Source organism: Scylla paramamosain, chromosome 9, assembly GCF_035594125.1.
Source record: "Scylla paramamosain isolate STU-SP2022 chromosome 9, ASM3559412v1, whole genome shotgun sequence".
Taxonomy (NCBI): Eukaryota; Metazoa; Arthropoda; class Malacostraca; order Decapoda; family Portunidae; genus Scylla; species Scylla paramamosain.
In genome coordinates, this window is record NC_087159.1 from 9,742,501 (window position 1) to 9,757,500 (window position 15,000).

The following is a 15,000-nucleotide window of genomic DNA, read 5'->3' on the forward strand; positions in this document are numbered from 1 at the left end:
TTCCTTCCTTGGCGATAGAGTGTGTCTTCTGTGGCTCCGTGTGGTTCCGTGTGGCCTCGTGTGATCGCCATGTGGCTGATTTATCGCCGTGTGGCTGGCGTTTTCCTTTTGGTTATTGTCCTCAGGAAGTATCAGACGGTGCCATAATTAAAGGTAAGAGGAGTAGAGGAAGGGTAAGTGGAATAAGAATGGGAGAAGAGAGGGAAGAAGAAGAAAATAAAAAGAAGAAAGTAAAAGAAAAAGAAGAAGAAGAAGAAAGTAAAATAATAATAATAATAATGATGATGATAATAATAATAATAATAATAATAATAATAATAATAATAATAATAATAATAATAATAATAATAAGAAGAAGAAGAAGAAGAAGAAGAAGAAGAAGAAGAAAGTAAGAGAAGATGAAAAAAAGAAGAAAGTAAGAGTAGAAGCAGAAAAATGAAGAGAAAAAGAAAGAAAGAAAGAAGGAAAAAGAAAGAAAAAAAGATACATAAAATATAAGAAATAAGAGCACTAAAAGAACAAGAAAGAGGTGGTTAAGGAATTTTAGGGGAAGATAGAAGATGAAAAAGAGGACGAGGAGGAAATGAGACGAAAAGAGAAAGGAGGGGAATGAGGAGGAAGAGGAGGAGGAGGAGGAGGAAGAAGAGGAGGGAGAGGGAAAATGAGGGAGGATAAGAGGAAAGAGTTTGCCAGAAGCTCTAAATTCCAACGGCACGTGTCGCCAATATTGAAGCCGTTGTTTTGATTTCAGGAGGAAGACAGTTTACGGGGCAGCGCACAGGTAAATTACACTCAGAGGACAGGTAAAGAGGAGGAAGAGGAAGAAGAGGATGAGGAGAGTGAGGAGGAATCAGATGGATGGATACAAAGGAACTAAAATAAAAGACAGTCTGAACTGAACTGCTAAGCTGAAACTACAGAAAACCTTTAAACAAATCGTAAACATGTATCTCACGTTATGCCTGAAATGATACAAAGGACGGATGCAAGAATGAACAACAGGAGAAATACCAGAGAAATACGTCGTTTCCTCTTTGTTTTTGCGCTGACAATTCCATGAGACGAAGAAGGCGACAACAGTTTAGTGCAGTATAGAATCGCCATCTCATTTCTGCCTGAGATGTTACCGTGTTGGCGGGAACATCGTCAGAAGTTATTGTCACATCCTGATAGTTGTGTTTACCTCCAGGCAGCCAGAGTGGGAAGGGCCGGAGGAAGTGAAAGTAAGACAGGTAAGGAGGGAGGGAAGGACTGAAGTAGGAAGGAAAGGAGAGAGGTTGAGAAGTAGAGAGGGAAAGAAGGAGGAAGAAGGGAATAAAACGGAGGGACAGATAAGGAGGGAAGGAAGGACTGATGTAGGAAGGAAAGAAAGGAGATAGAGAAGTAAGGAGAGAAGGGAGGAGAAAGATAAGAGAGGGAAGTAAGGACGCAACGAGGGAAAGAGAAAGTGGGACAGAAAACTAAAGAATTAATGAAAATATATAACAGGAACAGATAAAGGAAGGAGGGAGGGAAAGACTCAGGTTGGAAAGGAAGGTGAGAGATAGAGAGGTAGTGAGCGAATGAAGGAGGAAGAGAAGAAAAAGAAGTACGAACGCAACAAGGGAGGGAGAAAAGAAGACAGGAAGTGAAGCAATATATTGAAATACATTGAAAGGACAGATAAAGGAAAGGAGGAGAGAAGGAAGGAAGAAAGGAGAGATTTGGTAAATAAAGGATAAAGGGAGTGATCGAAGGAATATAAAAGAAAAATACACAAGAGCAAAGGAAGGAAGGGCAGAAAAGAAGGCTCGAGTGAATAGCGGAGGGATAAAGGAAGGGATGAAGGGAAGAAGGAAGGACGTGATAAAAAGGAACAGAGATATATACATACTCTCACGACTAACGGGGAATGAAAAGGTTAAAAGACACTGAATGAAAAGAACAGAGAAATATTTTGCGTAACATTTACACACACACACACACACACACACACACACACACACACACACACACACACACACACACACACACACACACACACATACACATACACACACACACTCACACACACCTTTTATATCGAGTTGCACACCTTCACTGCCACACGTGTCAGATAATATATGCACTCAGGTAATGAATTCAGTTTGCCTTCATCCCGCCAAAGCCTCTCGCTGGTTTGGGAGAGAAAAGGTGGAGAATACAATGGTTGAGGAGATGTGGAGGAAGACGTGGAGGAGGAGGAGGAGGAGGATAAGAGAGGAGGATGAGAGAGAGAAGGGATGGGGAGCAGAAAACAACAAAGGAGGAAGAGGGAAAGGGAGAGGAGGAAAAAGAAGAGTAAAAAGAAGAAAAGAATGAGAAATACAAAACAACATACTTGAGATTAAAGAAAGAACGAACAACAGCATGTGTGTTAGTTTTTATAAGACTGGAATAACGATGACTAATCTAAACTAGCAGTTGTAGAATTCTAAAGGTAAAAGATAAGGAGAAATAGGAAGAGGAGAAGAGGAGAGAGGCGGTGAAGCACAAAATGATAATGACTAATGTAAGGTGAAGGAATAGAAGAAGAAAAAAGGAGAAAGAGGAGAAGAAAAAAGGATTAGGAAAAGAAGAAAGATCAGGTTAGAAAGAGTTGGCGGATGTACGTACCTAAGAAAGTGAGTAGAGAAATGAGAGGGGAAGAAAGAACGAGGGGACGGTAATTAGTGTAAGTGCTGGGATGAGGAGGGTTCGAGGAGATGGGAATAGGGTGTAATCAGGGTTGTGTCTGAGGACGTGCATGGGATGAAAAGGCGTGCATGGGTATTAATGGAGGAGAAATGGAAAGGGAGAAAGCATACATACATACACTATTTTCTCTTCATGATCTTACTTGCTCGTCATTTGAATAACAACTTGTGGTGTCAGTCACTGTAGTTTCATCTTTCTTATTAAAGGTGTTGTCTCGATTTTTCGTATCTTTGTTGTACTGCCGGCACTACCTTTGATTGTGAATTGGTACTGAAGGTTGTGAGAAGAAAGGATGTAAAACATGAATGGCTTCAGAGTATTTAGTAGTTTTATTACAAGATTGTCACAGTAGAGATGCAACTGGAAAGTGTTATTTTCGTAGAAGAGTATGATTTGACTTCAAAGAAAAAACAAACATCAAAACGTAACAATAAACTGCGCTCTCTCTCTCTCTCTCTCTCTCTCTCTCTCTCTCTCTCTCTCTCTCTCTCTCTCTCTCTCTCTCTCTCTCTCTCTCTCTCTCTCTCTCTCTCTCTCTCTCTCTCTCTCTCTCTCTCTCACACACACACACACACACAAAGGTTTGTATAACAAATATTTGAAGATGTCATTCATCTTTAACACACACACACACACACACACACACACATAAGTAATAAAAATAGCTTACCTTACTTGTAATTACCTGCACACCAAGACCACCTCACATATTCAAAGGAAATTATCTCTGTCCACTTCTTCCTTCCCCCCCCTCTCTCTCTCTCTCTCTCTCTCTCTCTCTCTCTCTCTCTCTCTCTCTCTCTCTCTCTCTCTCTCTCTCTCTCTCTCTCTCTCTCTCTCTCTCTCTCTCTCTCTCTCTCTCTCTCTCCTGTTAAGTTTAGAATTATAATCCTCCTTAGATAACATTTGTTTCCTGAGGCAATAATGGTGTGTGTGTGTGTGTGTGTGTGTGTGTGTGTGTGTGTGTGTGAGAGAGAGAGAGAGAGAGAGAGAGAGAGAGAGAGAGAGAGAGAGAGAGAGAGAGAGAGAGAGAGAGAGAGAGAGAGAGAGAGAGAGAGAGAGAGAGAGAGAAAGGTAATTTACTGTAACGACGAAACATTTACACTCGCTAAAAGAAGCAAGAAGAAAGATTAAGTTGCAGGTGGTGTCCCAAGGCAAAAGTAATTCTCTTCTCTCTCTCTCTCTCTCTCTCTCTCTCTCTCTCTCTCTCTCTCTCTCTCTCTCTCTCTCTCTCTCTCTCTCTCTCTCTCTCTCTCTCTCTCTCTCTTTCTTTCTTTCTTTCTTTCTTTCTCTCTCTCTCTCTCTCTCTCTCTCTCTCTCTCTCTCTCTCTCTCTCTCTCTCTCTCTCTCTCTCTCTCTCTCTCTCTCTCTCTCTCTCTCTCTCTCTCTCTCTCTCTCTCTCTCTCTCTCTCTCTCTCTCTCTCTCACTATCGCTCTATCTCTGTCTAATCACACGAAACGTCTTGGTGGTGAAAAGAACTACGGATTTTTTTATCTTTTCTATATTTCGAAAGTTTCCCTTCATATTCATTCTTCCTTTATAGATTAGGGGATAGGAACTTGCTGAATTAAGGCCCGTACGGGAGGAGGCGGAGGAGGAGGAGGAGGAGGAGGAGGAGGAGGAGGAGGAGGAGGAGGAGGAGGAGGAGGAGGAGGAGAAGGAGGAGCAGGAGGTGCGGTAAGGTAAAGGATACTCTTATGTGGTTGTTGGCAATAATGGAATTCCTTTTAAGGTAAAAATCTTCCTCTGAAAGCGCGGCAAATTTTCATCAGAAAGTGCAATTAATGAAATACAAAGGAGATTACCTGAAATTTTTATCATTTTAGTTTGTGGGTAATTCATGTCGTAATAACCTCTTTGCTTTAATGGAGCGGTTTGGTTATCCTGTTTATTATGTTTCCTTTGGGCAAGCTTGGAGTGAAACACAATACAAATAAATCCTTGGAATAGGAACCAGGCAGCAGCCATCTTGTGTCCCTCGGTGGTGGTTCGTTCCCAAGACTAATTATGCAAGTGGCTGTGGACTGCACGTTTAGCAGACACCTGTGTGTGTGTGTGTGTGTGTGTGTGTGTGTGTGTGTGTGTGTGTGTGTGTGTGTGTGTGTGTGTGTGTGTGTGTGTGTGTGTGTGTGTGTGTGTGTGTGTGTGTGTGTGTGTGTGTGTGTGTGTGTGTGTGTGTGTGTGTGTGTGTGTGTGTGTGTGTGGCGGGACGGAGGTGAGTTCCCTACCTCACTAGGAGTAGAATTAATAGCTTTTGGAACACAGGTCCCCATTGTAACACGTGACCCCTTAATGGTGATGACCTTTCGGCCTTCACTCACACACTGGCCACAGAGACGCGGACTCACTACAGCTGTCCAGAACTTACTATATTTTTGTTACTCTTGTAGCACATCAAATTAAGAATTATACCTTGAATGAGAAAACGCTGCAGGGAAGGAAACATTTCTACTGAAGCTCTAATCTCTCATAATATATCGTTCGTGTCTTCGTAGAGCGGGGAAGGTGATGGTAATAGCCCCCAACAGCCCCTTATGGAACATCCCCCGCGACTATTGGGGTCTGAAATAGAATTATCTAATCTAATTGGCATTTGACGAAGCCTCTGTAACAATGTATAATTAATTTATTACTCCTGCGGGTAGGCTTAATTAATTCCAGTATCATATTAGCCCTAATGTGCTTCAGTGCATTGTCAGCTGGAGTTATACGTTATTGGGGATCGTTAGGCCAAAGTTTTTGCCGCTTGTTGTGTTAATGAGACGTGCTTTCCACACCATGTCCTGAATTTATGATGTGTTGTATGTGCAATGAAAGATATCGTCAAATGATGCTCCCAAACTGTGAAGCTTTACAAAGAGAGAAAAAAAGACACACACACACACACACACACACACACACACACACACACACACACACACACACACACACACACACACACACACACACACACACACACACACACGGGGGCGGGGAGGGGGCGTGATGGTTGGTCTTCCTCTCCTTAAGAACCACACCCATATACAAGAGGGCCAGCCTTCCGCTCCTGTCAGGCTGTAAGTTCCCAATTCCTTAGCTGGCGTCCCGCTGGGTGAAACAGGACCTACGGCGGGAACAGAAACAACCCGAATGAAAGAAGATAAGCCCAATGAAAGGAGACAAGCCTAAAGAAAGAAGACAAGACCAATGGAAAGAGACTGGCCCAGTGAAAGAAGACAAATTCAATGAAGGGAGACAAGCCCAGTGAAAGAGACGATCCCAGTGAAAGGAGACAAGCCCAGTGAAATGAGACGAGCCTAAAGAAAGGAGACGAGCCCAAACTGTTCATGATTACAGCTTGAACCGTAGTCTCCTTGGTTGTGAGCTGAGCGGTGCTGACTTAATGCTTTTTTGTCTTGTAGTTCCAATTGACAGTTCTGTTCTCCCATGACTCACACCAGCTGGAGGAACACTGGGTCATGATAACTCAATACTGTGCCATAATTTGTAGATATATATCACTTACCCAGCAGGACGCAGCGCTCATGTCGGCACAGTGAGCTGCGTACACAATGAATCACTGAACCTCACTGGCATCTGTACGTGTCTGTGCTATTCCTGCGTAACACATGGCGAACCGGAGAACTGAATACCTCCTGTAACTTGAATAGCACGAGACCATTACGGCGCTTTATTACGATTACCATTAAGATCATCAAACATATTCTAACCCACGGCGGTCTTAGTAGCAATTCGGGGATAATAAAATCTCATTAAAAAACAGTCACGTTAGCTTCCCAGGCATTTTGGTCCCGAGGGAAAAAGAGAGAGAGAGAGAGAGAGAGAGAGAGAGAGAGAGAGAGAGAGAGAGAGAGAGAGAGAGAGAGAGAGAAGGAGGATACGTGTGGGCGAGGGTGGCTCAGGGAGGGAAGGATAAGTTTGGCTGTGTTGTGATGGCTCTCGTGACGCAGCGTATGACCCGAGAGCCTCTGTGAAGAGTGCAGGCTGAGTACGAGGCTGAGTTAGTGCGGTGTGCTTGTGGCTTTGGCGTGTGCCTTGCGTGTACCTGTGACCTGGGTAGTGGTGTGGCTGGTGTGCTGGGGGCAGGGACAGGGTTGTGCGGTAAGTGGAGATGCAATTTCAAGGAGAGGAGGAGGGACAGAGAGGCTGAGGGGCGCCAGGACGTGAAGGATGGGTGGAGTCAGGTGTCGCCTAAGTGGCTGACGAGGCAGAAATGCGTCTGGCAAATCCACCTAATGCTTTGAGCCTCCTTGCCACTACGGCCGTCAATATGCTGAGAGAGAGAGAGAGAGAGAGAGAGAGAGAGAGAGAGAGAGAGAGAGAGAGAGAGAGAGAGAGAGAGAGAGAGAGAGAGAGAGATCCATAAATTTACTTATGGAAAAAGTTAGAAATCCTGTAAGTCCCTTTGAGGCACTGTCCTTTTTTTCCCTGCAGTGTTCAAGTGGCCTGCCTGCCCCGCCACGTAGCGTTCACCTGCTGCCGTGGTGTTGCGGGAGGCAGAGGAGTGCATTTTACGGCGGCACGGCACAACGGCGGCTGAGGGAAACAGGATCCAACTTTTCTCTCTCTCTCTCTCTCTCTCTCTCTCTCTCTCTCTCTCTCTCTCTCTCTCTCTCTCTCTCAATTTCCGTCCATATAAAATTATCTTGAACTTGGACGCGCCTACCTAAATTTTCTATTACGTTATTCAGTAGAGAACAAAACACACCAATCGAGTCAAAATGTATATTGCCTTATTATCCACCGCCAGTGCTTGCCTTGTTATAACTTGTAAAAAATCGACGTATTATTAGATTGCAAAACAAAACAAGTCCTTACAAAGCGCTGTAAAATAGAATTAGAGAGGAAAAAAGGAAAATTACCGAAAGGTCAAACACACAAGGAGACGAAAACACAGAAAACAGAGAAAACACCAAACAAATCCCCGTCGTTCCTTCCACCTCTTGTTTTCGAAGTGGAATTAAATATTGAACGTTTCCCTGCAGTGGCGCAGGTGAGGGCATCAGTAGGATTGAATGAAAACCTTTTGTCACACTCTTACGATCTCATGTGTAACAAACGTGTATTTCTCAACACTTGACAAAGAAAATGACTGAACGGTGTACCCTAGAGAGAGAGAGAGAGAGAGAGAGAGAGAGAGAGAGAGAGAGAGAGAGAGAGAGAGAGAGAGAGAGAGAGAGAGAGAGAGAGAGAGATATTCTTTGAAAGGTGTACTCGTGGTATGTTCTTCCTTCGGATCCAGTTTATATAAAGGGTTATTGTCATATTTACAAGAAGAAGAGGAAGAGGTGGAGGGAGAGAGGGGAGGGAGGGAAGAGTAGAGAGAGAACTGTAACATGAACAAATTTCTATTCCTCTTTTCTGTAAGTATTGATATGAAGGGAAAGAATGTTAGGGAGATATAATGGTGATGATGATGATGATGATGATAATGATAATGATAATAATAGTAATAATGATAATAGTAGTAGCAGTAGTAGTAGTAGTAGTAGTAGTAGTAGTACTAGTGACAATGATAATAATAATAATAATAATAATAGTAATAATAATAATAATAATAATAATAATAATAATAATAATAATAATGATAATAATAATAATAATAATAATGATAACAATGAAATACTGCTAATAAGTGAGCGTAGAGTAAGCCACAGTGTCTTAATTGCCTTCATCATTTTCATCATTTTCTCCTTAGTAAAATTAAAATTACTCATACCATTATTACGCCTTCACCTGTGAAGAGACGAACAAAAGCAGAATTATGAAACCTTAATACAACGAAAAAAAAAAAAAATCAAATAAACCAGACGATGTAATTAATAATGAACTCTTAAAAAAATACTGGGAATCTGAATCACCAAAGAAAGGGAATTTAATCACCTTTAGAAGACTTGGATCTAATTCTGTGGATGATATTTCCACCTTACACTCTAACCCTACGGAAACTCTGCTCCCATACCTTCCTTAATGAGTGTATTTGTCTGGCGGATCAATGTGAGAGGCTGGAACAATTCTTAGCAGCGAGAGAGGGAGGCAGGGAAAGGCTGGATGTGTGTGGTGGGAAGAGAAATATAAGATTTAGGTGAAAGAGAAAGATAATTTCAGGCGAAGGAAGATTAGAGGAGGAAAGGAAGATGAGAGGTTAAGGAGTGACAAGGGAAGCAAGTGGAATGAATGTGTGTGACAAGAAGAGAAATAGAAGACTAAGGTGAGATTTAGAGATAATTTAAAGTGAATGGAGGTTAGAGGAGGAAAGGAAGATGAGAGGTTAAATAGTGACAGGAGAAGCAAGTAAGTGAAATAGAAGAGAATGAAGAATGAACGTGTGCAGCAAGAAGAATGAGAGGTGAGACTGAGGATCAAACTGAGGGAAGGAAGACCGAAGAAGTTAAGGAAGACAAGAAATTAAAGGATGACAAAGAAAGCAAGTGGAATAAGAGTCTTACAAGAAAAAGAGATATGAAGAAAGGAAAGCAAGAGAAAGAGGAAGAGGAAACAAGCTAACTGGGGAGAGAAGAAAGGAACAAGGAAGATGGATGAATGAGAAGATGAGACAAGCGCCAAAGAAGGGGAGTGAGGCAGGGAACAGAGTAAAGTGTAGAAGCGGAGGGCAGGAATGAAAGAAGAACAAGAAGGAGGAATGGTAGATAGAAGAACAGTGGGAGGGACGGAGAAATAACAGAGAGGGATGGAAGATGGCAGGTGTATAAAGAATTAGGAAGGAGGATATAAGAAGACGAGAGAGAAAGAGAGAGAGAGAGAGAGAGAGAGAGAGAGAGAGAGAGAGAGAGAGAGAGAGAGAGAGAGAGAGAGAGAGAGAGAGAGAGAGAGAGAGAGAGAGAGAGAGAGAGAGAGAGAGAGAGAGAGAGAGAGAGAGAGAGAAGTGAAGGGTTGTAGTAAAGAAGAAGGAAGAGGAAGAAGGGAATACAGAAAGACAAGATAAAAAATGAGAGGAATGAACAAAATAAAACAAAACAAATGACGAGTTGTAAGATCACTTTATTTTTCTGTCTTGTCCATTTCTCTTCGTTTATCAAAGTTGCTATGTTTTCGCTTCATCATTGCTGATCTGGAGAGGAAGGAGGAGAGAGACAAATAAAGAGAATAACAAGAGGATTAGGAGGAAAAATGGAGAATAAGACAATCGAGGAAGAGAAAGTGTAAGAAAATAAAGTAGGAGAAGGAGGATTGGAGGAGGAGGAGGAGGAGGAGGAGGAGGAGGAGGAGGAGGAGGAGGAAGAAGAGGAGGAGGAAGAGACTGAAGGTTAGGAAGTATGTGAGTTGAGGTGTAAGGAGGTGGAAGAAGAGAAAGACGAGGAGGAGGAGGAGAAAGAGGAAGAGGAGGAGGAAGAAGATCGCATTGGTTGAGGAAATCGTGTATTTCTTGATCTTTGTTCTTTTTTTCCCCAGCTTTTATCCTCTTTCAATCCCTCATCTTTCGTCACTACCTCCTCCTCCTCCTCCTCCTCCTCCTCCTCCTCCTCCTCCTCCTCCTCCTCCTCCTCCTCCTCCTCCTCCTCCTCCCTGTCGTTTGAGTCATAATGTCTTCTCTCGTTTGTTTCTTTTTCAAGGTGTGTCTGTGCCAAAGGTGCTCCATGTATTTATTTGATTTCCCTTGAGCTTGCTTGCTGTTGTCTGATCTACGTACACACACACACACACACACACACACACACACACACACACACACACACACACACACACACACACACACACACACACACACACACACACACACACACTAAAAGGCAGCAACAATTTATTTTCACCAATTTATGGAGTGTTTCTGTATCATCTTTAGTTTCCTGCTTCCGGACGCCACCCCTTCCTCCCTCGGGCTGCAGCTAAACGTCCCAGCAACGCCAGAGTCACGCCAGTAAAAGGCCTCGGATATGTGTGTCTGATCAGCCTCAGCGTCATCCCCTCACCCCATCTCATCGTCACAATCCTAAACTGTGTGTAAATAGTTCCCACTCACATTCCCTTCCCTCACCTCAGGCTGTGTAGGTTGCCCCCACATGTTTGTACGTATCTCCTGACGCGAATAGTTTTGTTTTATTTGTCTTGTTTCTTTATTCATGGTGTTGTTTATCATAACTTTTTGTGAGGTGTTGTACAGTTTGCAGGCATTTCTTAGTTTTCAGGTACGTAGGTGTGAGTTGCGTAAACAGTAATTCCATAAATCATGTTGCTATTGTTACTACTACTACTACTACTACTACTACTACTACTACTACTACTACTACTACTACCACTACTACTACTACTACTGCAATTATCAGGGTTGTTATTCACACCATTAAATAGATATGTAAAATAGATATATTAAAAATATCAAAGTAATCCTTGAGGCATGAGAGTTCTGAAAAGATGAATCACGTGTAATGATCCAGAGAGAGAGAGAGAGAGAGAGAGAGAGAGAGAGAGAGAGAGAGAGAGAGATGCAGTCAAAAGAGAAAGGGGGATTAAAGGAAGGTAAAAAGCAAGCGACGACCGAGGCTTGTGGAGAATGCTAGAGCGAAGGTAAAGAGAGAACACAGAGGGACAAGGATGCAGGAAAAAAAGGAAGAAGACGAGGAGGAGGAGTAGGAGGAGGAGGTGGAGAAGGAGGAGGAGGAGGAGGAGGAGGAGGAGGAGGAGAAGGAGGAGGAGGAGGAGGAAAGAGGGGAAGGAGGAGGAGATGACAGGAATCCGTTGTTCCCTCCCTGCCTGGCTGTAATCCAAGTGGTTACGAACAAGTCTTTTTCGGTTTGAGAGTAAGGGTGGAAAAGCCCCACGAGAGAGAGAGAGAGAGAGAGAGAGAGAGAGAGAGAGAGAGAGAGAGAGAGAGAGAGAGAGAGAGAGAGAGAGAGAGAGAGAGAGAGAGAGAGAGAGAGAGAGAGAGAGAGAGAGAGAGAGCATCACTGCAATAGCAAATATTAAACTGATTGGACGTGTTAAAGGAAAAAGAAAAAAAAGGATGAAATTACTTCCGATGAAAGCTTTGAAATAAGGCAAATGAAATGAATCTTATACAATGCATTAATAATAAAAAAAAAAAAACAGGCATTAATGATAGTGAGTGAAAAAAAAAACATTTTAATGAAACATGTCGAAGCAACAGAAATGCAATAATTATTGGAAAAAGGAAAAGAAATATAAAAAAAGGAAAACGGAGCGATATGAATAAAATTAACAAGATGCCAAAAAAAAAAAAAAATAAATAAATAAAAAGAAACATGAAAAAGAGACAGACAGACATAAAGATAGATAGATAGATAGATAGATAGATAGATAGATAGATAAAGAGAGAGAGAGAGAGAGAGAGAGAGAGAGAGAGAGAGAGAGAGAGAGAGAGAGAGAGAGAGAGAGAGAGAGAGAGAGAGAGAGAGAGAGAGAGAGAGAGAGAGAGTGCGTGTGTGCATGTAAGTAGAAAGTAAAAGCAAACTAATGTGAAAGAGAAAAAGAAGAACGCAGAAATGAGAATAGCATATTGCAGAGAGAGAGAGAGAGAGAGAGAGAGAGAGAGAGAGAGAGAGAGAGAGAGAGAGAGAGAGAGAGAGAGAGAGAGAGAGAGCGAGACGGGGACGAGTTTGGAAGCGAAAATGATGTTGAGTACCTTCATCCTTTTTTCCGATACCAGCTATTTTGGGGTCCCGCCTGGAAGAAGCTCCCGCCGCCCCATTGGAAGAAAGCGTTTCCAGCCCCATCATCGCCCCTTCCAGCCCATCCATCACCTCTACCCGACCCTGCCCCCGACCCGACCCGACCTCACATCTTTCTTATTCCCTCTTCGGTCCTCATCCCTGTTTTTCGCTTTTGTCTCCCTTTCGCTGTTTTCTCTGTCACTCCGTATCACTGCATGTTTTTTGTCTGTATGTGTGTCTGTCTGTCTGTCTGTGTCTGTCTTTTTTTTTGTATGTTTATCTTTTTGTTTAATTTGTTTAATTTGTTTGTTTGTTAATGTCATTTCTATTTAATCTTTCTTCATTATTTGCATACATTTCTTCTTATTGCTCGCTTCTTTGTTATATTAGTATTTTTCATTAATTTATCGCGTCAGTTCTATGAATATTCTTCAAATTATATCAGTCATGATCTCATCTTTTTTCTGGTCTTTTTTTTTAATTGTTATGCTTTATGTGTTTAATATTTGCAAATGTATTCCTCTTTTTCTGATCTCCTCTGTTTCGTAATATTGTTTTGTTGTATTAAAGAATTTTCTTTGTAAACACTGTACGTATTTTTAAACTTTATATTTTTTTTATTTCATGGTTTTTAGTAATTGTGTTTCATCTATTTCATTATAAGGGTTTTAATATATATATATATATATATATATATATATATATATATATATATATATATATATATATATATATATATATATATATATATATATATATATATATATATATATATATATATATATTTTTTTTTTTTTTTTTTTTTTTTTTTCTTCTAGTTCGTTTAATTTGCATCAGTTTTCATTAGTTTTGTCTTTATTTGTTTCGCTTCGTAACTTTCCTCTTAATTTTTTCTTTGCTTATTGTTAATTGGTTCCCTTCTCGTTATTTTCTTTCTGGAAGCATTTCTTTTTTATTTTATTGTTTCCCTTTACTAGCTGCGTGTTTTCTTCGTTAGGTAGCCAAATTAATTTTACTTTTTTTTCCAATTTACATTATTTAATAACATTTTTTTTAAACTCTCTCTCTCTCTCTCTCTCTCTCTCTCTCTCTCTCTCTCTCTCTCTCTCTCTCTCTCTCTCTCTCTCTCTCTCTCTCTCTCTCTCTCTCTCACACACACACACACACACACACACACACACACACACACACACACACACACACACACACACACACACACACACACACACACACACACACACACACACACACACACACACACACACACACACACACACACACACACACACACACACACACACACACACACACGCAAATACCTTCCTTGTTTTTTTATCACCTTATCTTTTACTTCGTTCCTCCTTTCAGCCTTCCTTTCCACCCTATCACATATTCAACCTTTTTCTTCCTCACCTTCCCCCTCACCCTCCTTCCCTCCCTTCATCCTTACCCTTCCTCCTCTCTCCACCACCTCCTCTCCACCACCTTCCTCTCTCCACCACTTCCCTCTCTCCACCACCTCCCTCCACTTAGCTTCAGAGGTCGAGATGTTGATCACTGGGCGGCTCATCACATCTTCATTATAGGAAAGATTTTTTCAATCGCCTTGTGTCAACCCCAAGAGTAAAGGAGGAGGAAGAGGAGGAGGAGGAGGAAGGGGAGACTAAGAGAAGGGAGCAGCGGGAGCCGGAGGAGATTAGAAAGGAAAGGAAGACTATCATTAAAATTTTGTAAACGTTTCAGGAAATCCGAGAGAGAGAGAGAGAGAGAGAGAGAGAGAGAGAGAGAGAGAGAGAGAGAGAGAGAGAGAGAGAGAGAGAGAGAGAGAGAAAGAGTGCAGGCAGCTAGACAGACGAGAAATACAGACAGACAGACAGACAGACAGACGAGTGATAATTATTCATACCAGCGAGAGGACGAGGTTCAGGAATACATTACGTGAAGTGAACAAAGCAAAGGGGAATTATAATGAGGATGGCGAGGAATTATTACTCAGGGACCTCAAGGGCAAACATGAAGGATAAAGAGGGAAAATAAAGCTGGTGGAAAACAAACAAGACTGCAGGGAAAATGGACGACAAGAAATGAGGCAAAAAGGAAATTACACGAAGGAGAATTAGTAAAAGTGAAAATGGAAGAGGAAGAAGTGGAGGTGGAGGAGGAAGAGAAAGAGCCAAGGGAATAGGAAGAAGAGAAGGACGAGGAAGAGGAGAAGGAGGAGGAGGAGGAGGAGGAGGAGGAGAAGAAGGAGGAGGAATGACTTGGAGAAGTAAAGTATGTAGTAATACTTGGAAAGAAAAAAACTTTAAAAAAGAAGTGGAATCGGGAAAGGAAAAGCAAAAAAAAAAAGAAAAGGAATTATAAAAATAAGTAAGAGAAATTGAGGAGGAGGAGGAGAAAAAGGGAAGAGGAATCGAGAAAAAAAGAGAAATTGATGAGAAGAAAGAAGAGGAGATGGAGAGGAGGAGGAGAGAGAAAAATCTGAGGCATTCAAAAGTATAAAGAATTTAGATGGAGGGAATAAGAGAAGGAGGAAGAGGAAGAAGAGAGTAAGAAGAGAAGAAGTAAAACAGAGAAACCAGGATAAAAGAATAGGAATCTTGGAAAAAAAAGAGAAAATTGAACATAGGAGGGGGAGTAAGAGAACGAGGAGGA